The sequence below is a fragment of the Lynx canadensis genome, chromosome C1 (assembly GCF_007474595.2).
Source record: "Lynx canadensis isolate LIC74 chromosome C1, mLynCan4.pri.v2, whole genome shotgun sequence".
In the NCBI taxonomy this organism is placed as follows: Eukaryota; Metazoa; Chordata; class Mammalia; order Carnivora; family Felidae; genus Lynx; species Lynx canadensis.
Window position 1 is genome coordinate 39,838,311 of NC_044310.1, and position 26,553 is coordinate 39,864,863.

Sequence of the window (26,553 nt, forward strand, 5' to 3'; positions counted from 1 at the left end):
AATGTGTACAATGTGATGATTTGATATGCATGTACATTATGAAAGGATTAACTCTAAGTTAATTAACTCATACTCATATGTTTACCTTTTGGTGGTGGGATGGTAGTGAAAACACACAATGAGATATCACTTTACACCCATCAGGATGGTTATCATCAAAAAGACAAGAGATGGGGGCACCTGGGTGCCTCAGTCAGTTGAGCCTCTGACTCCTAATTTTGGCTCAGGTCATGATCTCACCATTTAGGGGTTCAAACCCCATGGGCTCTGTGCTGACAGCAAGAAACCTGCTTGGGATTCTCTCTCCCTCTCTCTGTCCTTCCCCTGATTGTGCTCTCACTCACTCTCTCTCTCAAAAATAAATAAATATATTTTTTTAAAAAGACAAGAGATAAATTCTGGTGAAGATGAGAAAAGGGGACCCTTGTACACTCTTGGTGGGAATATAAACTGGTACAGCCACTATGGAAAACAAGAAAACAAGATTCCTCAAGAAATTAATAACAGAACTTCCATATGATCCAGCAATTCTACTTCTGGGTATATATCCATAAAGGATGAAAGTTCATTATCTCTAAGAGACATTCTGTTCCATTGATTTATGTGTCTGTTTCCATGCTGATACCATATTGTTTTGATTACTATAGCCTTGTAATTTAGTTTGAAATCAGGAAGTGGGATGCCTTCAGCTTTGTTCTTTCTCAAGATGGCTTTGGCTATTTAGGGTTTTTTTTTTTGTGGTTGCATATGAATTTTAGCATTATTTTCTATTTCTGGGGAAAAATGGCATTGGAATTTTGATAGGGATTGCATTAAATCTATAGATCACTTTGAGTAGTGTGGACATTTAAAAAATATTAATTCTTCCTATCCATGAACACAAAATATCTTTCCCTTTATTGTGTCTTCTTCAATTTCTTTGATCAATGTTTTATATTTTTCAGTATATACATCTTTCACTTCCTTGGTTAAATTTATTCGTAAGTTTTTCATTCTTTTTGATGCTATTGTAAATTGGATTGTTTTCTTTTTTTTTTTTTAATTTTTTTTCAACGTTTATTTATTTTTGGGACAGAGAGAGACAGAGCATGAACGGGGGAGGGGCAGAGAGAGAGGGAGACACAGAATCGGAAACAGGCTCCAGGCTCTGAGCCATCAGCCCAAAGCCCGACGCGGGGCTCGAACTCCCGGACTGCGAGATCGTGACCTGGCTGAAGTCGGACGCTTAACCGACTGCGCCACCCAGGTGCCCCTGGATTGTTTTCTTAACTGCTCTTTCTGAAGGTTCATTTTTAGTGTATAGAAACACAACCAATTTTTTGATGTTAATTTTGTATCCTGGAACTTTACTGAATTTATTAGTTTTAACAGTTTTTTTGGTGCAGTTTCGGTATATAGTGTCATGTCATCTGTAAACAGAGATAATGTTTCTTCCTTTCTGATTTGGATGACTTTTTTTTTTTTTCCTAACTAAATGTTCTGGCCAGGACTTCTAGTATTATGTTGAATAAAAGTGTAGGGGCGCCTGGGTGGCGCAGTCGGTTAAGCATCCGACTTCAGCCAGGTCACGATCTCGCGTTCCGTGAGTTCGAGCCCCGCGTCAGGCTCTGGGCTGATGGCTCAGAGCCTGGAGCCTGTTTCCGATTCTGTGTCTCCCTCTCTCTCTGCCCCTCGCCCGTTCATGCTCTGTCTCTCTCTGTCCCAAAAATAAATAAACGTTGAAAAAAAAATTAAAAAAAAAAAGTGTCAAGGGAGCACATCCTTGTCTTGTTCGGGCTCTTAGAGAAAACGCCTTCAGCTTTTCACCATTGAGTATGTTGTTAGCTGTGGGCTTGCCAAATATGGTTTTTATTATGTTAAGGTACATTCCACCTATATCTAATTTGTTGAAAGTTTTTATCAGATGACCATATGATTTTATCTTTCATTTTGTTAATGTGGTATATCACATTTATTGATTTCCATATGTCAACCCATCCTTGAATCCCTGGAATATATCCCACCTGATTATGGTGTATGATCCTTTTAACGTACTGTCAAATTCAGTTCATTAACATTTCATTGGAGATTTTTGCCTCTGTGTTAATCAAAGATACTGGCCTCTAATTTTCTTTTCTGGTAGTGTCCTCTCTTTGGAATCAGGGTAATTCTGGTCCCACAAAATGAGTTTGGACATGTTCTCTCCTGTTCTTTCTTTTGGCAAATTTGAAAAGGATTGGTACATATTCTTCTTTCTTGCTAGATATCGCCAGTGAAGCTATCCGGTTCTGAATTTTTCTTTTTTGGGCTATTTTTGATTACTCATTCAGTCTTCTTACTAGTAATTGATCTGTTCAGATTTTCCATTTATTCATAATTGAGTCTTGGTAGGTTGAATGTTTCTAGGAATTTATCCACTTCTCATAGGTGACCTAATTTGTTAGTGTATAGTTTCTTATAATCTTTAGTATTTCTGTGTTATCAGTTGTATTATAATTTGTAATTCTCTAATAATATATGAGATTTAGCATCTTTTCATATATTTATTTGGCATCTGTATATCTTCTTCAGTGAGGTATTTGTTCAGGTCTTTTGCCCATTTTTAAATTGGGTTGTTCATTTTTCCTATTGTTAAGAGTCCTTTGTATATTTTGGGTAACAGTCCTTTATCAGCTGTGACTTTTGCAAATATTTTCTCTCAGTCTGTGACTTGTCTTCTCATTCTCTTGAAGGTGTCATTACTGACAGAAGCTTTTAATTTTAACGAAGTCCAGTTTATCAATTATTTATTTCATGGATTGTGTCTTTGGGGTTTTATCTAAAAAGTCATCACCATACCCAAAATCAACTAGATTTTCTCCTTTGGTTCCTTCTAAGGGTTTTATAGCTTTGTATTTCACATTTACGTCTATTATCCATTTTGAGTTAATTTTTGTGAAAGATTTAAGGTCTGTGTCTAGATCATTTTTTTAATGTGGATATTAAGTTGTTCCAGCACGATTTATTGAAGAGATGATCTTTTCTCCACTATACTGCCTTTGCTCTTTTGTGAAAGACCAATTGACCATATTTAAGTGGATCTATTTCTTGGCTTTATATTCTGTTCCATTGATCTATTCATTTGTCAGTACATCATTAGATACTGTAGCTTTATAGTAAGTGTTGAATTTGGGTAGTGTCAGTCACCCGACTTGGTACTTCTCCTTCAATATTTTGTTGGATATTCTGGATCTTCTGCCTTTCCATATAAAAGTTACAATCAGTTGTTGACATATGCAAAATAACTTGTATTTTGGGGGGGATTATGTTGAATCTATAGATCAAGTTAGGAATAATTGAAATATTGAGTCTTCCTATTCATAAGCATGGACTATCTCTCCATTTATTTAGCTCTTCTTTGATCTCTTTCATCAGAGGTTTAGAGTTTTCCTCATCTAGATCTTATACATATTTTTAGATTTATATGTAAGTATTTCATGAGGGGGTTGCTAATGTAAATGATAATGTGTTTTTTATTTCAAACATCACTTGTTGGCTACTGGTATATAGGAAAGTGATTGACTTTTGTATATTTAACCTTGTATCCTGCAACCTTCCTATAATTTCTTATTAGTTCCAGGAGCTTTTTGTAGATTCTTTCAGATTTTCTACATAGATGATCATGTCATCTGTTTTCATGTCTTCCTTGTAAGTATGTATACTTTTATTTCCTTTCTTGTCTTATTGCATTAGCTAAGACTTCCACTGTGATGTTGAAAAGGAGTGGTAAGAGGGGATATCGTTGCCTTTTTCCTGATCTTACCAGAAAAGCTTCTAGTCTCACCATTAAGTGTGTTGTTAGCTGTAGGCTTTTGTAGATATCCTTTACTGAATTGAAGAAGTTTCCATCTAGTCCTAGTTTGCTGAGAGTTTTTGTCATGAATGAGTGTTGAATCTTGTCACATTCTTTTTCTACATCTGTTGATATGACCATTTGATTTTTATACTTTGATGTGTTATTATGGATTCATTAATTGATTTTTTGAATGTTGAACCAGCCTTGCATACCTGGAATAAATCCCACCTGGTCATGGTGTATATAAAATTCTCAATATATTTAAAACATTTTTATTATGAAAAAAATGTAAATATACAAAAGTAAGGAGTATAGTGAAACTGCATGTACCTGTCTCCCAGCTTCATCAGTTATTAACCTCTGGCCAGTCTAGATTCATCTACATTCCTACCCATTCACCCTCTCCCCAAACGTTGGTGTTTTTTAATAAAATTCTTTTCATTTCATCCCTAAATATTCAACATGTAGCTAAAAAATAAGAATTCTTTCTCTATTTTAAACAAATGCCCTTAACCTATCTTACAGTTTTAACAATTTATTAGTATCATTAAAAATGTAATCAGCACACACAAATATTTTTAACTAAACTTTTTTACTGATGTATAACAGACATATAGAAAGTGCACTAATCGTAAGTGTACACCTTGATGAATTTTCACAAAGCCTCTGTGTAACCAGCTCTGAGATCAAAATGTAGAACATGAAAACACCCAAAAGCCTCCCTTACCACAGAGAAATTCCCCTGTTCTTCAAATACTTAGGTTTTCAGGGACACAGTCAAGCAAGAGTAGATGATTCTATGATTCTATAACCTGAGCACTCAGAACAATGATTTCAGATGGAAGCAACACAACGAATACCTCAACTACTTCTCCCATTAGTTCAGTTCTTTAAATACTCCTCGTGTCATTTAGTCCTCACCTTGACCTTGTGAGGTAGGCACAAGAGGCAGTTCTCCCATTTTATCAAGAAACTGAAGTTTGGAGAAATGGTATGATATGCCCAGAGTCACACAAGTAGTTAATACTCAGTAGAGAAAAAGAAAGGAACTTGTACTTTGCCAGGTACTTTGTACAATTTATATCATGCAAACCTCACAACAGCTCTTCTAAGGGAAGCTGAAGCCTGGAGATACTTGTAATTTGTCCAGGTAACACTGCTAATGAGTGGCAGAAGCTGGGATCTGAATACAGGTCAGCTGGAGTCTAAAATCAGGCACCAGCCACCCCTCCCTGGAGCCATGCCTTCTCTACAGTCTAGGGGCTGAGCCTCACCCACAGTCACTGACCACACCCCAGCCCCTTCCAATAAGTGTCTATTCAGTTCACTTCAATGCAGTGACAACTGCATTGTTGTTACTGCTCACACCCACATGAGTGGATTCCTAGTGTCCATCCCCAGGCCTTTTCCTGGCACTTTTGTGGACCTGAAGGAAAATCCCTATCTACTAAACCCCCAGAGGCATACAGAGAGGCACGGAGAAGAGAGTCTCCAGAGCACCATCCATCTGACACCCTCATTCCACCTCCAAGTTCCTCCTCCTCCTTTCCCCTCCCTTCTTCTTCCCCTCTCCCCCCTCACATTCCATCCTTACCTCTCCCCTCCCCTCCCTTCCATCCCACAGCCACCCCAACCCACCACCTCTATTGACAAACTTCCTGATCTGCAGTGTCTTCAACAAGTTGGGGTGGGGGGAGGGATGTAATTTTTTTTTTCTTGAAGAGATATTTATTTAATTTTTTTTCAATATATGAAGTTTATTGTCAAATTGGTTTCCATACAACACCCAGTGCTCATCCCAAAAGGTGCCCTCCTCAATACCCATCACCCACCCTCCCCTCCCATCCACCCCCCATCAACCGGGAGGGATGTAATTTAAAGTTGAGGCTCAGAAGAGAAAAACAAAGGAGGAAGGCAGAAATTAAAGTAACTCCTACACCAGGGAGTTGGTGCTGTCTTCCAGATCAGTGCCGGTAGGCAAGCCACTCTGGATACTGTCATTCCCTTATCACCAGCGACCTGTGACGAGCCCTAAAAACCAGCAGGGAGGAAAAAGGAAGAAACAGGAAGAAAAACAGGTGTGGGAGTGGACCCGAGTGTGTGAGTAACAGTACTTAGTAACAGTACTTAGTTTTAGCCACCTCTAATTTTTCATCTTGTCATCACATGCAATTTCTTCTTCCCTCCCCTCCTCATCCCCAGCTGAACAATGATTTCCACACTAGTGGCTCATTCTGGCCTTTTCATGTAATAGATCTGTGGTCTGTACACTTCTCTCATGGGAGACCTCAAATAAGGCAGTGCACTGAAATGAAGCAAAGGGAAATACAGGGTACTTGTTCTAAAGTTGTTAGCTATGTGACCCTCAGTAAGTTATTAAGCCTCTGTGGGCATCAGTTTCCTCATCTCTAAAGTGGGGTTAGATAGATAGCTGCTACCTCATAAGCTTGACAGAGATTAAAGAAGTTAATATGTGTAGAACACCTATAGTTCCAGGCAAACATGAAGTGCTTAATAAATGCTAATATTACGATGAGCACCATCCCCCACTGCCACTCGGTGGCGGCAGGACTCTGTCTTACCTGCAGCATCAGCTGCCCCTGGGATTGCAGAGCTGCTGGGTTTCACTTGGGTTATAATTGCAACTCAACTTGCACACCTCTGGGCTTTACAGGTGCTACTTTCCCACCTCACTCTTTTCTTTCTCCTTTGGGAGAACTCTTTTGCATCTTCAAGACCAGTTCAAATGTCACTTCCTCTGTAAAGTCTTCCTGACTCCTCAGACCATTCAGTCCTCTTGGCTCAGTGTAGCCCTAGCATGCGGTGCTTGAAGAAATGGAAGGACGGAGTCCAACAGGTTTTCAACAACTGCTCAGCCCCTTTCAGGGGCAGGTGGTCCCTACGTGTTTCCTGTGTGGAGCTTAAATAGGAGGGCTCTGGAGGACAGGCACTGGTTGATGATTCATCAGCTAACATTCCAGCACAGATGACTACTAAGAGCCTACTGTGAGCCAAGGATCAAGGACTGAGTCTTTTACATCTTAATCTATAGCTGAAGTATTACTTATGTCAGGGAACAGTCTGTACCACAACATTCCAAACCTAAAGTCAGATGTTCAGTAGGAAACAGGACGCACAATATCCTTGCCCCCAGAGTCTTCGTTCTACTTAGCCCAACTTCTAAGTCAGTGGGCACAGAGAGACAGAAAGAAAATACAGAAATACGGTACACCTAAGATTAAACCCAGCTGTCACCAGAGGGGGTAAAACCAGCATTTATGGAGCACTCATTGGTTGTTGGAACTTTACATTCCTTATTTCATATCATTCCTTTAAGGCAGGGACTATTATTTACTCCCCAATAAAAAATCTGATGCTCAGAGCAGTGAAATGACTTTCCCAGTCTCACAGTCACCAGTGGCAAATCTGACATGGAAGCCCAGTTGTGTCTCAGGGAACAACGTGTGCCTTTCTCTCCACAGGGATGCCTCCAATCAGATGACCAGAGGCCATCCCATAATCTCCCATCACTTGGGTTGACTCAGAGGCTCCCTGACTTTCCTTCCCTGTTCTCAGGACACATTCCTGTCCCAAGCTTATTCATGAGCTCACCATTAATCAGAGATCAACTGCCCACATATCTTCTGACTTTGCAGCATCCACAAGAAAAGAAAAAAACAAAAGCTCTATTCAAAGCTTTGTGTCACTTAGACTGCCTCTAATACACAGGTGTTGGAGCAAATTGCCACAGACATGCTCATCAGGGACCCAGTGAGACTCCAGGTACAGCCATAAGGTTGACAACATATAGTGGAAGATAGATGCTAAATTTCATCCCTATAAAATTCAGGTTAAAAAGGTGACATCAATATATAAGCTTTTTATCTTGGGCTCTGCCATTAAAGAATCACCCTCTTTCAACCTCTTTCCATTTTTTGAGATTGTATCAACCTAAAAAAAACCTCTCTATAACATCCACATCCACTCAGATCTCTAAGGCCTTCCTTCATGTTCTAAAAATAACAGCACATAAAGCCCCCCCTCCGCCCAGCTCGCAGCACCTCCCGGGCCACCCACCTGAAACAGAAAAGATTTTATGCAGCTGCAAAGATGTTTGCTGTTTAGATAACAACTCAGGTAGAATCCATTAGTACCTAAACATCTTTCAGTGGGAAGCCTCCTGCTCCAAAGGACAGCAGAACTGCATGGTGGCAGAGCTTGCCTTTTTATTTTGTTATTTACATAAAGCAAATGTGCAGCGTACATGGCCCTTGCAAACAAGCACTTATCCGCAGGGAGCAGGTATCCGTGTGATGTTGCTGGCTTCCCTTTCATGCCAGCTGGAGGAGAAGGCTGTCCCAGGGACAGGGAATGATGAATCCAAAAGACACCAGCCTCTTCTCTTGGCCCCTAGGGAGGCTCATGATTTCTGTTCAGTGGCATCCAGAGCTTTCCAGCTGCCCACACCAGCTGTGCTAACTGCGAGGCTGCTCTGGGGCCCTCCATCCATATAGCTGCTGCCCTCACTCATGTGGGCCCTGGACCAGACCAAGGAAAAGACCTGGAGACTGCAATTCCAATCCTGGCTCTGCCAGTTGATGGCTGTGTGACCTTGGAGAAGTAACTTACACTCCCTGAACTTGAATTTCTTTAGGTGTAAACTGGCCTCCAAATTGCCCTAGTTCTCATTTATGGGTTTCTACCAAGCACAAGTGCCATTCTCTTTAGGAACCCAGGATGAGTGTTTGCTGGAGGGCTAGGTCAGAAGACTAGAAGACTATTTCAGGTCCCTGCTCAGAAGTACTTCCCTCCACTGAAGACAGATGACTGAGCCCAGGTACTGCTCCTCATGGACACCCTTCCCAGAGTCCAGCAGCAGCATTTGTCCCCCCTTTTTCAAGTCCTAATATTGGTCTCCTGAAGCTAGTTTTCTTCACTGGTCTTTTTCCCAGCATGTCAGTGCATCACCATGAAGACTGGAATCTCCGTGAGCCATCCTAACACCAACACCTACACCCACCCCAACATTACACCCAGCTAATAGAACTGGGTGCTCACTAGGACCAGGCCCCGGTCTGCTCATGTTATATGTAGCATCTCATTCAAACTTTAGTGTACCCCAAGAAAAGGCATCTGCCTTTTACAGATAAGAAAATGGGCCTAGAGGAAGGACGAGCTAACTCTGTATGGGAGAATGAAGGCAGGCAGCCTGGAGTAGATGGCTTGGGAGCTCCAGCTTTCCAGACAGAGAAGCAGTAGGTCTTCCACGTGCCCCTCTCCCCTGACCGCCACTACCTTTGTAGCCTAGCAGCTGAAGTTAGGAGGTTGTTTTTAAAATTCAGATCCCGGATTGTGAGCCAAACCTTGGCAGAAGCAAAGGCTCTTTTTTTTTTTAATGTTTATTTATTTTTGCAGAGAAAGGGGGAGACACAGAACTCAAAACAGGCTCCAGGCTCTGAGCTGTCAGCACAGAGCCTGATGCAAGGCTTGAACTCACAGACTCACAGACCGTGAGATCATAACCTGAGCTGAAGTCAGCCACCCAACCAACTGAGCCACCCAGGCACCCCACAAGCAAAGGCTCTTAACTATGTGCCCATGTATTTAAGCTAGCACAAGCTGAACGTACAATCTCTCACAGTGAAATGTAAGTATAAATTACAGAAAGTTGCCTTTGACAAGGAACAGACTATGCTCCTAATTCTACTGAAGCAAAATCTGCCCTCTCCTGAGGGTGGCCGGGGTCAACAGGCCACATTCTGGCTGAGCTGGGGGCCGTGTTATTGGACAGGGAGAGGCAGCCTGCCCCACCTGGCAGCACACTGAGAGGAAAGGGAGAGGGTGGCATAGGTGTGGACAAGTGAGGACAGAGGTGAGAGCATAAGCAAAGACCCACTTCCTGCCCGCCCAGGGAAAGAGCTGGGCCCTGCTCATTGCAACAGAGAAAGGAGGTGGGGCTGGCCCGAGAGGCCTGGGCCTGCCCATAGGATGGGTTCCTCGGCCCCATTCAGAGCAATGACACCAGCCCCAGCCGGGGTTCCCATGCTTGCTGCAGGGCAAGGAGGGGCCGGGACAACAGGGGTGTGATCACCACAGCATACAGTCTTGTGCCCTTCCTGCTAACATCTGAATTGGGGCTGCTGATGGGCAGTCTTGGACCTGCATGCTGCGGACACTGTGACCCAGGGGTAGGGCTGGAGAAGGCAGTGAAAAAGAACTGATGCAGACAGCAGGTAAGAAGGAAAGGATGGGAAGAAGGTTCCATCAGGAAGGTTCTCACCTGCCTCCTCATCTGCCCCAAACTGCCAGCTGCCAAGTTAGATAAAAGCTGATTAGCTCAGTGGCTTACATGATAGGAGATGTGTTCCTGCTCATACTCCTGATTGGACCACCTTTCACGTGTTCATTCAGGGACTTGGGCTCCTTCCACATGGTGGCTCTGCCCACGGTTGGCAGTAGGCTGTGGCATTGTGTCCATTGGGTCAGGACTGGGAGAAAGAAGATGTGGGGTATTCCGTGGGAGGTTTCACAGCCAGACCTGGCAGGGCCCACGTCACTTCCACCCACCTCCCTCAGCCGGAACTTGGCCCCGTGGCCACACCTAACAACAGGCAGGCTGCAAAAACAGTCTGTGTGCCCAGGAGGAGAGGAAAACAGGCCTGGTGAACAACAAGCCAGTGTTTGTCACCTCAGATCACTTCTCTGCACCTAGTGTCGCAGAACCTTACAATCATAGCCCCGTTGGGTCTTAGGACCATGAATTCAGAGAATCTTATGAGTATGAAGTCATAGAACTTGCAAGATCCACAATCATGGAAGCTTTGAAATAATCATGGAAGCTCCTAGATCTGAGGAGTTGGTTGTAGATATGTCCATTTCCCCTATCAGATTATAAGTTACCAGAGGGACAAAGTACTTCCTCAGCACCCACGACACTGGCTGTGATAATCGTAGCGCTAGCAGTGGTGGAAGAAAGGGACATGGTGCCTGTGATGTGCCAGGTGCTGTTCTAAGCACTCTGGATATTTAAATTCATTTGCCTCTCACAACACCCTTGAGTTAAGACTATTATTATCCCCAATTAACAGATGAGAAAACCAAGGCAGAGAGGTAAAGGAATACACCTGGGGCCAGGCAGCTAGTGCGCATTCAATAAGTATCTGTTGATGTGGAAGTACTGAACTAGTGTGATACACTGTCCACAACAAACTGTCTTCATTTTCTCTCTCACTTATAAAGGAAAAAGATGGAAAGCTTCGGGACATAATTGAAATATTAAAGAGACCCACAGATAGAGAACAACTCACTTTGTTGTTTGCCCCCCAAACTTCTGAAATGAATTCCCCATCACAATGGGAAAATTGGTGGCCTCATTAATTTCTGGGAGGGGGTTTGAAGTCAGTCTGAAGCAGGTGTTGGGGAAGGGCTTATCCCCACGCTCACTGAGGAGGCCTTGCCTGTTCCATCTAATTAACAATAAACTAGACACCCCAACACAATCCGCTTCTACATCTATAACACGCTGACAATCTAAAAATGCCAGCCTCCTCCTTGTGTGTCAACGAAATGTCACTGGCGACATTTGATGCAATTCAGAGATGAAAGCAAATCCAATATTATTGCTGACTAAATAACAACAGGCCCAATCAGGGGCCCCCAAGCCCCAGAGCAGGATAGGGAGAGGAGGCAGTGCAGCATGAAGACAGAGGAAACAGCTCCTTCCAAGATGAACCAACCCCTAGCTGCCCACGGATTGGAAACTCCAACTTGCTGGCCCACTCTGCTGGGGAGAGGCAGGACTTACAACCCCCAAAGCCAGCTGGGTGGGCCAGAGGGAGCTGTCTTCCCTCTCTGAGCCACACTTTCTTCTCCTGTGAGCAGCTCTGTGTGACAGGCAAGGGTCTAGACACTGAGGACACAGCAATCTTTTCTTTTCTATTTATTTGTTTATTTATTTTTGCAGTGTCCATCCTCTCCACTAGACTGTGAGCCACATGAAAGTAAACACCAGCTCTCTCTTGCTCACCCTTGTATCCTAGCCCCGCCCACATAGATGCTCAATCAATACTTGTGAAATGCATGCATGCATGAGTGAGTCACCTTGTTTGGCTTCCCAATAGCCTGGGAGCTTCCTGGGAGGCTATGTGGGCTGCATACCACATATGAGGTATCACTTATCTCCTGGTGCCCAGTTCCCAACAGAGCAATGACAACCTTGATGCAAACTACACCAGTTCTCACCACACGGAACCCTTCTTGGTGGCACCCAGTATCAAAAACACCTCGACTGGGGGATCAAAATGAACATCACCAGTGACAGGTAGACAGACATCAAGTGCTTCCTGATGTGTCCCTGAGAAGGACACAACATCATTTATGCAGTGTTATAGCCACTGGTGCAGCAGCTGAATCTAATTACAAAGGAACATCAGACAAACCCAAAATGAGAAGCATTCTACTAAAGAAGGAGCAGGGAGCAGGGGGCAGGGGCAGACTGTGTCTTCAAAAATGCCATTTTCATAAAAGATAAACGCTGAGAAACTATTCCAAGTTATAGAAGACCAAAGAGATGGGGCATTTGGGTGGTAGGTTGAGTGCTCAACTCTTGATTTCAGCTCAGGTCAAGATCTCATGGTTCATGGGATGAAGCCCTGCATCAGGCTCTGTACTGACAGTGAGTAGCCTGCTTGGGATTCTCAGTCTCCATCTCTCTCTGCCCCTTCCTCACCCCTCTCTATCTCAAAATATATAAATAAACATTAAAAAAAAGAAGACTAAAGAGATATGACAATTAAATAGAATGCGTGATCATCTACTGGAGAGACAAAATGCCATAAAGAATATTACTGGTCGGGGGGAAAAGCCAAAATGGCAGAACAGCATGGTAGGTTTTTTTGCATCTTGCATCCATGAAATACAGCCAGACCAACACTAACCATTCTACACACCTAGAAAACTGATTTGAGGATTAACACAACAATCTGCACAACCTGAACCACAGAACTCAGCAGGTATGGGGTACAGAGAGGTGAGCTGGGGGAGAAAGAAGCCACAGAGAGCAGGGAGCTGTTTTTGCTTGAGGAGAGAGGACGGAGACAGGGTGTTGGGGAGGGGAGTATGGGAAAAGCACCCCTCAAAAGCAGCTGGAGAGAAAGTGGAAAAGTGGAAACAGCCACAGGGACTGAACTAAAAAGGGAGAAAGGAGAGGGTTTAAATTCCATTAAGACTGTAAACAAGGGGAGTGCAGAGTCTGCAACTCCACAGCTCGATACCTGGTGGTGCTCTGGTGGGAAGGGCGAATCCCCAGGAGCAGAGTCAAGTCCAGGGAGTCTTTGGGCTACATGGAGAGAGGTGGTTCCCCTGCTGGAAGGACACTGGGTTCAGGCTGTGCGCCCACCCGGTCCCAGCAGACTTCAGAGAACAATCACATTCACGGGTGCTGGAACAAGGTCGTTAAGGGCTAAGCCTTGGGCCAGAGGTATGTTGTGATTTTCCATGATCCCTGAAACGCTGTGGCTACATGATTGCGTGAACTTTTTCTGGAGCGGGCTAGCACGCTGCCACAGTCTCGGGCATCGGCAGCAGCAAGGTCCCACAAACGTTCCTGGGTGCAGCCGGCACCCGGCCATTGTTCGGTGAGACCCTCCCAAAGAGCGGCAGAACGAGTCAAAGCCGCAGTCCCTCAGAAGCGAGGGGTCGGTAAACACAGCCGATCCGCGATAAAACTCAGAAGGGAGGTACAACCTGGCAACCTGACAGCTTGGTCACAGACAGCGTAAAAGCAGGGAGTGGACGGAAGCTGGAGACAAAGGATAGGCATGCAGTTGCTGATCAGAACAGCGCCCGAATACTAGAGTCTGGGTAGATCGGTGACGCCATTTTCACCCTCCGCCCCACCCTACACATGTGCATACACATACACACCTGCAAGCTCCACAGCAATCTACCCCAGTAGGCTAAGCAGCGCCATCTAGTGGGGAACGGAGCCATTACACTAAGCCCCGCCCAACTGGGCCAACCTTGCTCTTTAGGAACACAAGTCTCTGCCTGCTTAGTTTACTGACTATAAAGAGCTTCATACATTGACTTCTAGGAGAAAACAATGTAATTTCAATCATATTTCAGTCTGTTCACTGGTCCATCTATTCAATTTATTTTCTTTTTTGTTTCTTTTTCTTGAATACAGAAAGAGAAAAAAATTATTGTTATTTTCAATTTTTATTAAAAATATTTTCTTTCATTTTTATACCATATTTTTTATTTTTTGTAAATTTTTAAAATTCCATTTTACTTCCATCATTTCATTTTATTCCACTTCAGTGTATTCATTTTTTCAAATTTTCAAACATTTTCCTTTTTCCCCCCTTGTTTCTTTAATCTATCAAGCTCCTTTCAACAACCAGATCAAAACACACCTAGGATCTAACATCATTTATTTGATTTGTGTGTGTGTGTGTGTGTGTGTGTGTGTGTTGTTTTTAATTTTTTAATTTTAATTTTTTTACCTTATTAATTCCTTTTCTTCCTTCAAAATGACTAAATGAAGGAATTCACCCCAAAAGAAAGAGCAGGAAGAAACAATAGCCAGGGACTTAATCAACACAGATACAAGCAAGATGTCTGAACCAGTATTTAGAATCACAATAATAAGAATACTAGCTAGAGTCGAAAATACATTAGAATCCCTTTCTGCAGAGACAAAAGAAGTAAAAAATAGCCAGAATGTAATTAAAAATGCTATAACTGAGCTGCAATCATGGATGGATGTAGCAGCGGCAAGGATGGATGAAGCAGAACAGAGAATCAGCAATATAGAGGACAAACTTGTAGAGAATAATGAAGCAGAAAAAAAGAGGGAGATTAAGGCAAAAGAGCACAATTTAAGAATTAGAGAAATCAGTGACTCATTAAAAAGGAACAACATCATAATCATAGGTGTCCCAGAAGAGGAAGAGAGAGAAATAGGGGTAGAAGGGTTATGTGAGCAAATCATAGTGGAAAACTTTCTTAACCTGGGGAAAAACAGAGACATCAAAATCCAGGAAGCACAGAGGACCCCCATTAGATTCAACAAAAACTGACCACCAACAAGGCATATCATAGTCAAATTCACAAAATACTCAGGCAAGAAGAGAATCATGAAAGCAGCAAGGGAAAAAAAGTCCTTAACCTACAAGGGAAGACAGATCAGGTTTGCAGAAGACCTATCCACAGAAACGTGGCAGGCCAGAAAGGAGTGGTGGGATATATTCAGTGTGCTGAATCAGAAAAATATGTAGCCAAGAATTCTTTATCCAGCAAGGCTGTCGTTCAAAATAGAAGGAGAGATAAGAAGTTTCCCAGACAAACAAAAATTAAAGAAGTTTGTGACCACTAAACCAGCCCGCAAGAAATTTTAAGGGGGACTTTCTCAGGGGAGAAAAGATGAAAAAAAAAATATATATATATGTAAATAAATACCAAAAGCAACAAAAGATTAGAAAGGACCAGAGAACACCACCAGAAACTCCAACTCGACAGCATCATAATGGCAATCAATTCACATCTTTCAGTACTCACTCTAAACATCAATGGACTAAACACTCCAATCAAAAGACATAGGGTAACAGAATGGATAAGAAAACAAGATCCATCTATATGCTGTTTACAAGAGACCCACTTTAGACCTAAAGACACCTTCAGATTGAAAGTAAGGTGTGGGGAACCATCTATCATGCTAATGGTCAACAAAAGAAAGCCAGAGTACCCATACTTATATCAGACAATTTAGTCTTTAAAATAAAGACCGTATCAAGAGATGCAGAAGGACATTATAACATAATTAAGGGGTCTATCCACCAAGAAGACCTAACAATTGTAAACATTTATGCGCCAAATGTGTGAGCACCCAAATATAGAAATCAATTAATCACAAACATAAAGAAACTCATCGATAGTAATACCATAATGATAGGAGACTTCAACACCCCACTCACAGCAATGGACAGATCATCTAATCAAAAAATCAACAAGGAAGCAATGGCTTTGAAAGACACACTGGACCAGATGGACTTAACAGATATATTCAGAACATTTCAGCCTAAAGCAGCAGAATATACATTCTTCTCCAGTGCACATGGAACGTTCTCCAGAATAGACCATATACTGGGACACAAATCAGCCCTAAGTAAGTACAAAAAGATCGAGATCATACTGTGCATATTTTCAGACCACAATGCTATGAAACTCGAAATCAACCACAAGAAAAAATTTGGAAAGCTAACAAATACTTGGAGACTGAAGAACATCCTACTAAAGAATGAATGGGCTAACCAAGCAGTTAAAGAGGAAATTAAAAAGTATATGGAAGCCAATGAAAATGATAACACCGCAACCCAAAAACTCTGGGATGCAGCAAAGGCGGTCATAAGAGGAAAGTATATAGCAATCCAGGCCTTCCTAAAGAAGGAAGAAAGATCTCAGATACACAACCTAACCTTATGCCTTAAGGATCTGGAAAAAGAACAGCAAATAAAACCCAAAACTAGCAGAAGACAGGAAATAATAAAGATTAGAGCAGAAATTAATGCTATCGAAACCAAAAAAACAGTAGAACAGATCAATGAAACCAGAAGCTGGTTCTTTGAAAGAATTAACAAAATTGGTAAACCCCTAGCCAGTTTGATCAAAAAGAAAAAGGAAAGGACCCAAATAAATAAAATCAAGAATCAAAGAGGAGAGATCACAGCCAACACAACAGAAATAAAAACAATAATAAGAGAATACTCTGAGCAATTATATGCCAATAAATGGGTGATCTGAAAGAAATGGAAAAACTCCTAGAAACATATACACTACCAAAACTGAAACAGAAAGAAATAGAAAATTTGAACAGACCCATAACCAGTAAGGAAATCGAATTAGTAATCAAAAATCTGCCAAAAACAAGAGTCCAGGGCCAGATGGCTTTCCAGGGGGAATTCTACCAAACATTTAAGGAAAAGTTAACACCTATTCTCTTGAAACAGTTCCAAAAAATAGAAATGGAAGGAAAGCTTCCAAACTCTTTCTGTGAAGCCAGCATTACCTTGATTCCAAAACCAGACAGAGACCCCACTAAAAGGGGAACTATAGACCAATTTCCCTGATGAACATGGATGCAAAAATCCTCAACAAGATATTAGCCAACTGAATCCAACAATACATTAAAAAAATTATTCACCACGTCCAAGTGGGATTTATACCTGGGATGTAGGGCTAGTTCAATATCCACAAAACAATTAACATGATTCATCATGTCAATAAAAGAAAGGACAAGAACCACATGATCCTCTCAATAGATGCAGAGAAAGCATTTGACAAAATACAGCATCCTTTCTTGATAAAAACCCTCAAGAAAGTAGGGATAGAAGGAGCATACCTCGAGATCATATAAGCCATATATGAATGAGCCAACACTGATATCATCCTCAATGGGGAAAAACTGAGAGCATTCCCCATAAGGTCAGGAAGAAAACAAGGATGTCCACTCTCACCACTGTTATTCAACATAATATTGGAGGGCTTAACCTCTGCAATCAGACAACACAAAGAAATAAAAGGCATCCCAAGCGGCCAGGAGGAGGTCAACCTTTCACTCTTCCCAGATATGATCCTCTACACGGAAGACCCAAAGATTCCACCAAAAAACTGCTAGAACTGATCCATGAATTCAGCAAAGTTGCAGGATATAAAATCAATGCACAGAAATTGGTTGCATTCCTATACACCAACAATGAAGCAACAGAAAGAGAAATCAAGGGATCAATTCCATTTATAATTGCACCAAAACCCATAAAATACCTAGGAATAAATCTAACCAAAGAGGTGAAAAATCTATACACTGAAAACTATAGAAAGCTTATGAAAGAAATTGAAGAAGACACAAAAAAATGGAAGAATATTCTATGTTCCTGGATAGGAAGAACAAATATTGTTAAAATGTCGATACTACCCAAAGCAATCTATATATTCAATGCAATTCCTGTCAAAGTAACACCAACGTTCTTCACAGAGCTAGAACAAATAATCCTAAAATTTGTATGGAAACAAAAAAGATCCCAAATAGCCAAAGCAATCTCAAAAAAGAAAACCAAAGCAGGAGGCATCACAATCCCAGACTTCAAGCTATACTACAAAGCTAATCATCAAGACAGTATGGTACTGGCACAAGAACAGACACTCAGATCAATGGAACAGATAGAGAACCCAGAAATGGACCCACAAATGTATGGCCAACTAATCTTTGACAAAGCAGGAAATAATATCCACTGGAATAAAGACAGTCTCTTCAGCAAGTGGTGCTGGGAAAACTGGACCGCCACATGCAGAAGAATGAATCTGGACCTATCTTACACCATATACAGAAATAAGCTCAAAATGGATGAAAGACCTAAATGTAAGACAGGAAGCCATCAAAATCCTCGAGGAGAAAGCAGGCAAAAATCTCTTTGACCTTGGCCACAGCAACTTCTTACTCAACACGTCTCTGGAGGCAAGGGAAACAAAAGCAAAAATGAACTACTGGGACCTCCTCAACATAAAAAGCTTCTGCACAGAGAAGGAAACAATCAGCAAAACTAAAAGGCAACCGACAGAATGGGAGAAGATATTTGCAAATGGCATATCAGATAAAGGGTTAGTATCCAAAATCTATAAAGAACTTATCAAACTCAACACTCAAAAAACAAATAATTCAGTGAAGAAATGGGCAAAAGGCATGAATAGACACTTCTCCAAAGAAGACATCCAGATGGCCAACCGACACATCAAAAAATGCTCAAGATCACTCATCATCAGGGGAATACAAATCAGAACCACAATGAGATACCACCTCACACCTGTCAGAATGGCTAACATGAACAACTCAGGCAACAACAGATGTTGGCGAGGATCTGGAGAAAGAGGATCTCTTTTGCACTGCTGGTGGGAATGCAAACTGGTGCAGCCACTCTGGAAAACAGTATGAAGTTTCCTCAAAAAATTAAAAATAGAACTACCCTACAACCCAGTAATTGCACTACTAGGTATTTATCCAAGGGATACAGGTGTGCTGTTTCGAAGGACACATGCACCCAATGTCTATAGCAGCACTATCAACAATAGCCAACGTATAGAAAGAGCCCAATTGTCCATCGATGAATGTGTGGATAAAGATGTGGTATATATATACAATGGAGTGTTACTCGGCAATCCAAAAGAATGAAATCTTGCCATTTGCAACTACGTGGATGGAACTAGAGGGTATTATGCTAAGCAAAATTAGTCAGTCAGAGAAAGATAAATATCATACGACTTCACTTATATGAGGACTTTAAGATACAAAACAGATGAACATAAGGGAAGGAAAGCAAAAATAATATAAAAACATGGAGGGAGACAAAAACATAAGAGAATCTTAAATAAAGAGAACAGAAGGTTGCTGGAGGGATTGTGGGAGGGAGGATGGGCTAAATGGGTAAGGGGGTAAGGAATCTACTCCTGAAATCATTGTTTCACTATATGCTAACTAACTTGGATGTAAATTTTAAAAAATAAATTAAAAAAAAAGAATATTACTGGGTCAATTGACAAAATGGGAATACAGTCAGAACTGATGAAACTATCAGTGTTAATTTTCTATTGCTGCTGTAACAAATAATCACAAATTTAATGGCTTAAAACAACCCAAATTTATTTAGGATGTGGACATCTTTGGGGGGGCCATTATTCCTGCTGACATAGTCATAATTGATACAAGCATCTTACCAATGACAAAATTACTAAAGTTGTTAACTGTCCTGTGCTTATGTAAGAAAATATTCTTACCCTTCAAAAGTATACACTGAAGTATTTATTTGTTTATGAAAAACAAAGCTTTCTTCATTTATTTGACATGCGGGTGAGAAGAGGAGGACTGTAATGTCACTGGCACATCTGCATGAAGGGTTTCAGAAGCTGGTATCCACCAGGCCCTTCCTCTACCAGGAGGACTCTCTGCAAGGGGCAGGCAGCTCACAGATGCCCTCTGTGCCAATCATAGAAAAGTCATGACTGTCCCTTTCTTGCCAATCTGCCAGGGTTCCAGGGGGGGAAAGCAGATAATTATCGGATCCTGGCCCAGGTCCAGCTCCTTGGTGAGGGACTTGAAGAATTGGGCTTTGTGACTGCAGTTCTCCTCTGCAGTGTCCTCCACACGGGATGGAAGAGATGAGCAGTTGCACGCAGGGCTCAGTGGAGCTGTTCACCACCAAGGCCAGACCTGGTCACACCATCATGCTCATATAGTCTTCAGGTTGGCCCAGGATGGCTGCACTGGCTGTGCCGAGTCGCTCTACCAGTTCTGTGGGCACGCCGCTGTTTTGGGCAAGTTCGTGTCCAGCTCGACAACTGGCATGTCTGGTGAGAAGGAACCGGAGTGGCCACAGCAGCGAGAAAGAACACGCAGAGTCTACACTCAAGTATTTAGAGGCAAAGGGTCACGGTGTATGCAACTTACTCTCATATGGAATGGAAATAACAATATACAAAGAGAGAGAGGGAGGGGGGAAATGATAAAGCAAATTGACAATTTACAATAGGTACTTCTTTTTAAAATTTTTTTTTTTCAACGTTTATTTATTTTTGGGACAGAGAGAGACAGAGCATGAATGGGGGAGGGGCAGAGAGAGAGGGAGACACAGAATCGGAAACAGGCTCCAGGCTCTGAGCCATCAGCCCAGAGCCCGACGCGGGGCTCGAACTCCCGGACCGCGAGATCGTGACCTGGCTGAAGTCGGACGCTTAACCGACTGCGCCACCCAGGCGCCCCTACAATAGGTACTTCTGGATAAGAAGTATATATAGTAGCCTTCCTACTATATTTGCAACTCTTCCATAATTTGAAGTAATTTCCAAATGAAGTACGTGTGTATGGCTGTGTGTGTGTGTGTGCACATGCGTGTGTGTGTGTGTGTGTGTGTGTGTGTGTGTTTGCAATAAGTAAGAGTGCCAAGGAGCTGAGACAAGAGGTTTGCTGTGTCTTGGTTTCATCTCACCAAGTAGATTGAAGAATACCTCAGGCGCTCTCTGTTGTAGACAGAAAACCCTATGTCCTCAACATGACATTCAGGCTTTTTCATGACCTTCAGCCTCCTCTGGCAATCACATCTTCCATCTCCCATCTATTCTTTTATCCACATCTGATTACTTACCATTCCTCAAAACTACATCATAATAATTTCTCCACTTATTAAGCATCTAGTGTATACTGGCTCTACCCCCTTGTCATTTCATTCAATCCTCACAACAGAACTTCAAGTTAGATACCAGTGTTCCCTCTTACAAATAGTGAATCAAAGGCTCAGACAGGTTACTTGATTTGCTTAAGGTCACACAGCTAGAGCTAGACTTTAAATCATGTCTAAAACCAGGTTCTTTTCCATATACTGCATTGCCCCACCCTCTAAGTACTGATTCAATAAACATTTCCTAAGCACTCACTCAGTGCTGGGCTCTATGCCAGGCACTGGGAGTACAAACGTAATCAATCCCACTTCAACCTCCCAGAGTGTATGATTTAGCCACAGAGACAGGGACAGGGCTGAGGAGAGCAAAGGGTTAACGGTCAGGGTCAGCCGGGTTTCCAGAGTCTGGCTCCATGATCCTAGAAGCTGAGCCAGGAACCTAGGTGGTGGTGCAAGTAAAGAGGGAAACCTCCCCGCCCTCAGATGGTGGGGAGTCCTGGGTGAAGGTTCCGGGACACATTTTCCTTTTTAGTCAGGTCTCTGCTGCCCTCTAGTGGGAGATGCAGAGATAACAGGAGGAGAAGTTTCACCCAGAAGTGGCGCGTGGGGGTGGGGAGCCACATTAACTCTGAGCCTCTTCTTAGCCTTGGGATTTGTGACATGGTTCCTTGACTTGTAAATGTAGAGGTCTGGGTTTGAAACTGCAGTTTTGCAGGGGCCAGTCTGCTTCACCAGGAGAGATACTCAACTTTTCTCAGGCAAATACTGAGCCCCAAAATTAACCCCAGACAGAGCCCCTCAAAGACTGAGCTATGATGAAGGTCACAGACTGAATTCTGACCTTGATTAGAGACTAAACCCACCCTAACACCCTACCAGACTTCTGCCACCCCCTCGCCTGCTCCCCAGTTGCTAAACACCACCATTACTAGAAATTAAATTATATCCATTCACAATTAAATAAGCTGTAAAGAAAAACAAAGATGATACATACTCAAAATGTATTACTTCCTAATTATTTTATTACATTCTGCTGCTGGCTATACTGTTGAGGTGATTTAAATCTACAGTGTCTGCATAGCACAAATGCTACATAATGGCATGCAAATTCACATCACTCCCCAAGTCCCCAGCATATTCAGGGATAGCTTGAAATTAGCCATGCTGAGAGTATTTACACCACAGAAATTAGCAAACATTACAGCATCAGGCTTGAATTATTGTTTTGTTAATTGTCTAGACCAGGAATCAGCAAACCACAGCCAATATGCTATTTTTGTATGGTGACTTAAGAATGATTTTTACGGGGCGCCTGGGTGGCGCAGTCGGTTAAGCGTCCGACTTCAGCCAGGTCACGATCTCGCGGTCCGTGAGTTCGAGCCCCGCATCGGGCTCTGGGCTGATGGCTCGGAGCCTGGAGCCTGTTTCCGATTCTGTGTCTCCCTCTCTCTCTGCCCCTCCCCCGTTCATGCTCTGTCTCTCTCTGTCCCAAAAATAAAAAAATAAAAAAATAAATAAATAAATAAAGAATGATTTTTACATTTTAAAAATGTTGAAAAAGATATAACAAAGGAGAATATGCAACAGAGACCATATGAGTCTCACAAAGCCTAAAACATTTACTATCTGGCCCTTTCCAGAAGGAGTTGGCTGATTTCTGGTCTAGACATAAGAACGTGTGGGGAAAATGTTAATAATGCAGATTATAAACATGTCAGATCTATAGCTGCTACCACATTATAAATCATACAGATTATTGAGGGAATATTTTTCCAGCATTTGAAAACTACTATCTAATGCAGCAAAAAAAGTCATTCACATCATTGACAAAGAGGTGAAATTCCATACAAACTGGTGCAGCCACTCTGGAAAACAGTATGGAGTTTCCTCCAAAAGTTAAAAATAGAACTACCCTACAACCCAGCAATTGCACTACTAGGTATTTATCCAAAAGATACAAAAATACAGATTCAGAGGGGCACATGCACCCCAATGTCTATAGCAGCACTATCAACAATAGCCAAATTATGGAAGGAGCTCAAATGTACATCAGTTGATGAATGGATAAAGAAGATATGGTACACACACACACACACACACACACACTGGAATATTACTCAGCCATCAAAAAGAATGAAATCTTGCCATTTGCAGTGACATGGATGGAGCTAGAGTGTATTATGCTAAGTGAAACAAGTCAGTCAGATAAAGACAAATACTATATGATTTCACTCATGTGGAATTTAAGAAACAAACAGATGAACATAGGGGAAAAGAGAGGGGCAAATCATGAAATAGACTCTTAACAATAGAGAACAAACTGAAGGTTACTGGAGGAGAGGTGGGCAGGAATGGGTTAAATAGTATTATGGGTTAATAGTATTATGGGTTAATGGTATTAAGAAGGGCACATGTTGGGGCGCCTGGGTGGCTCAGTCGGTTAAGCGTCCGACTTCGGCTCAGGTCATGATCTCACGGCTGGTGAGTTTGAGCCCCGCGTTGGGCTCTGTGCTGGCAGCTCAGGGCCTGGAGCCTGTTTCAGATTCTGTGTCTCCCTGTCTCTCTCTGACCTTCCCCCGTTCATCCTCTGTCTCTCTCTGTCTCAAAAGTAAATAAATGTTAAAAAAAATGTAAAAAGAAGGGCACATGTTGTGATGAGCAGTGGGTGTTGTATGTAAGTGATTAATCACTAAATTCTACTCCTGAAACTAATATTATACCACATGTTTAACTAAATAGAATTTAAATAAAAATTTGAAATTTAAAAAAAAGAGGTGAAATTTCAAAATATGTAGTGGTGAAGCTGAAGAGGTTTAAACTTAATGACTATAATTTATATGAGGTTTGAGAAACAGTTTTACAGAAGAACATGTATCAGATCTAATGACAATAAATTTATATGAAAAAAAGCACATTGGAATGCAACTCCATTTGTCAAATTATGGTTGAATCGCAACTATCAGTTACAGATATAAGAGTTTGGCAAAAGTCAGTGGAAGTATTCTACGAGAATCAATTAGCTAGATAGAATTTATGATAAAGAATATTGTAGAAACTTAACAGAAACCCATGGGGGAGGGGAAGGAAAAAAAAAAAAAAAGAGGTTAGAGTGGGAGAGAGCCAAAGCATAAGAGACTCTTAAAAACTGAGAACAAACTGAGGGTTGATGGGGGGTGGGAGGGAGGGGAGGGTGGGTGATGGGTATTGAGGAGGGCACCTTTTGGGATGAGCACTGGGTGTTGTATGGAAACCAATTTGATAATAAATTTCATATATTAAAAAAATAATAAATACATAAATACATAAATGAATAACCTAAAAAAAAAAGAATATTGTATATGTCACCACCATAAATTTTGTTACTCATATTAGTAAAATGTATAATGAACTTATGGATGCAGGCATATGCACACATTTTTGGAGAGCTGGTTGTTAAAAATTTGCCAGCATACTGCTGCTCAACAGCCTTCACATACCCAAAGCAACAGCTATATCCCTAGTTCTAAAAAGGCAGAGATTGCCAACATCTACCAACACCCACCCACTCTTACCATGGACCTTTTTCTAAGACTCCCACCTTTCAGAGTTTGGACCTTGGTATATATTTGCTCTCGTTTTCCATCTCTGTCTTTTTGCCTCACCTTTCAAAGTATCTCATCAGATTTGTCTCATACCTCCTCAACTGATTTTTTCATTTATGCTCTCCGATATTTAACATCCAAGACTTTTTTCTTCCTGATCATTCTTTTTATGGCATTCTCTTCTCTAGTGGATTCAATAACTCCTCTTGATTCTCTGAAAATATTCATGATAGAGTGTTGGATTTTTTTTTTAGAGTGTTTACCTCCCCACCTAGTCTCTTTCTGCCACATAGCTTTTATCTTTTTGTTTGTTCATTTGTTTTGTTTTGTCTCTGTCTTTTCTAGTAGATGCTCTCCTTGGCTCTCTGAGGGTCTTTGCTGTCTCTACGTGAGGCATTAGTAAAAGAACAAGCCTCCTTGATGAAATGGCTGATTCCCAAACTAGGGCAGAGAAAGTAGTAGATGAGTCGAGAATATCCCCTTATGCAAGAAAGTGCCAGAAAGTCCATCTTACGATGGACATAAGGGGCAGCAGAAAGGGGCTCCCGGTGGATAAATCTAGAATGAACTGAGCATAATATGCACATACAGCATAATATATTGAGCATAATATTTCATAATATACATATATATAGTAAGACTATATATAACTCATTGATCGAAATAAAATCCATGAGATGACATTAATACAACTTCATAAATAAATAAATAAATAAATAGCAAGAGAGGGAAAGCTCTTCCTTGTACCAGGAAAATAACTAATAAATATAAAAGGCAATGGTGGCATTAGAAAATTATCTCCAGATAACATCTGTATAATAATTGATTCAGGCAAGAATAATCGATGATTTGAAAACTGGTGGATAATGAATATTTATTAATTACAAAGGAAAAAGCAATAACTTTACACTGAAGATATTTGGCAGACACCTCGTTTAAGCAGGTGATTAAAGTTAACATCACTGGCAAAGGGATAAATGGGCGTCATGTGCCTCCTGACATGTGAACTAACACAACATCATTTGTGTGATATTGCTGTCAACGGTTCCCTCAGGAGGAAACATCAGACAAACTGAAACTAAAGGACATTCTGCAAAATACCTGTCCTGTACTCTTGAAAAAATGTCAATGTGGCAAAGAAAGACTGAGGAATTGCTTCAGATTAAAGGAGCCTAAAGAGACATGACAACTAAATGCAGCACATGATCTGGGATTTTCTGCTCTAAAGGACATTATTGGCACAGTTGGCTAAATCTGAATAAGGTCTGTAGATATAATAGCCCTGAATCAATGTTAATTTCAATGTTAAAAAGAATGTCCTCAGTTTTGAGAAACACACTGAATTATTCAGGGGCAAAGGGGCATCATGTTCAGTGAAAAAATAATATGTTGATATTAGGGGAATTTGGTGAAGAGTAGACAGGAATTCTTGCAATTTTTCTCTAAGTCTGAAATTAGGCCAAAAAAAAAAAAAAAACCACTCCACACAGTTAAGAAAAATTCTAAAGCTGACTGGGAGCTGTGTGCGCATAGGTCGGGGGTGTGGACAATGGGCCTGGGGGAGGGGGCCTGCTGGGGCCACTTCATTAGGCGCCACCCCTCTTCCCAGTTTCATCTTCCACTCTCCTGCCTAGAGGTGTCTGCCTGGTTGCCAGGTGCCAGGAGTTGAATGGGGCAGGGAAAGTGGTGTTGTGCTGGGGACTCAACATTCACTTAATCTCCTGTTTTCCCACCCTCAAGTCCCCTCCTCCCAGGCCAGAGACCCTCTCCAAAGAATAAACCTCCAGTCCTCTGCCCAGGTTGGGGGAGGGGGTAGTCTGGGCTCAGGGGGAAGAAACCAGGGGGTCTAACTGCTCTCGGCTTTCAGCCACACCTACTTCTAGAAGTGCCTGAGCCTTTTCGGAGTTCCCAAGGTAGAATCTGGCTGCTTGTAAAT

The 26,553-nt window shown here is 41.8% G+C and overlaps 1 pseudogene; it reads right to left on the bottom strand.

The window, feature by feature from the left end:
- Window positions 1-19,834: 19,834 nt before the first annotated feature.
- LOC115522356 lies at window positions 19,835-20,207 on the bottom strand (annotated as a pseudogene).
- Window positions 20,208-26,553: the final 6,346 nt, after the last annotated feature.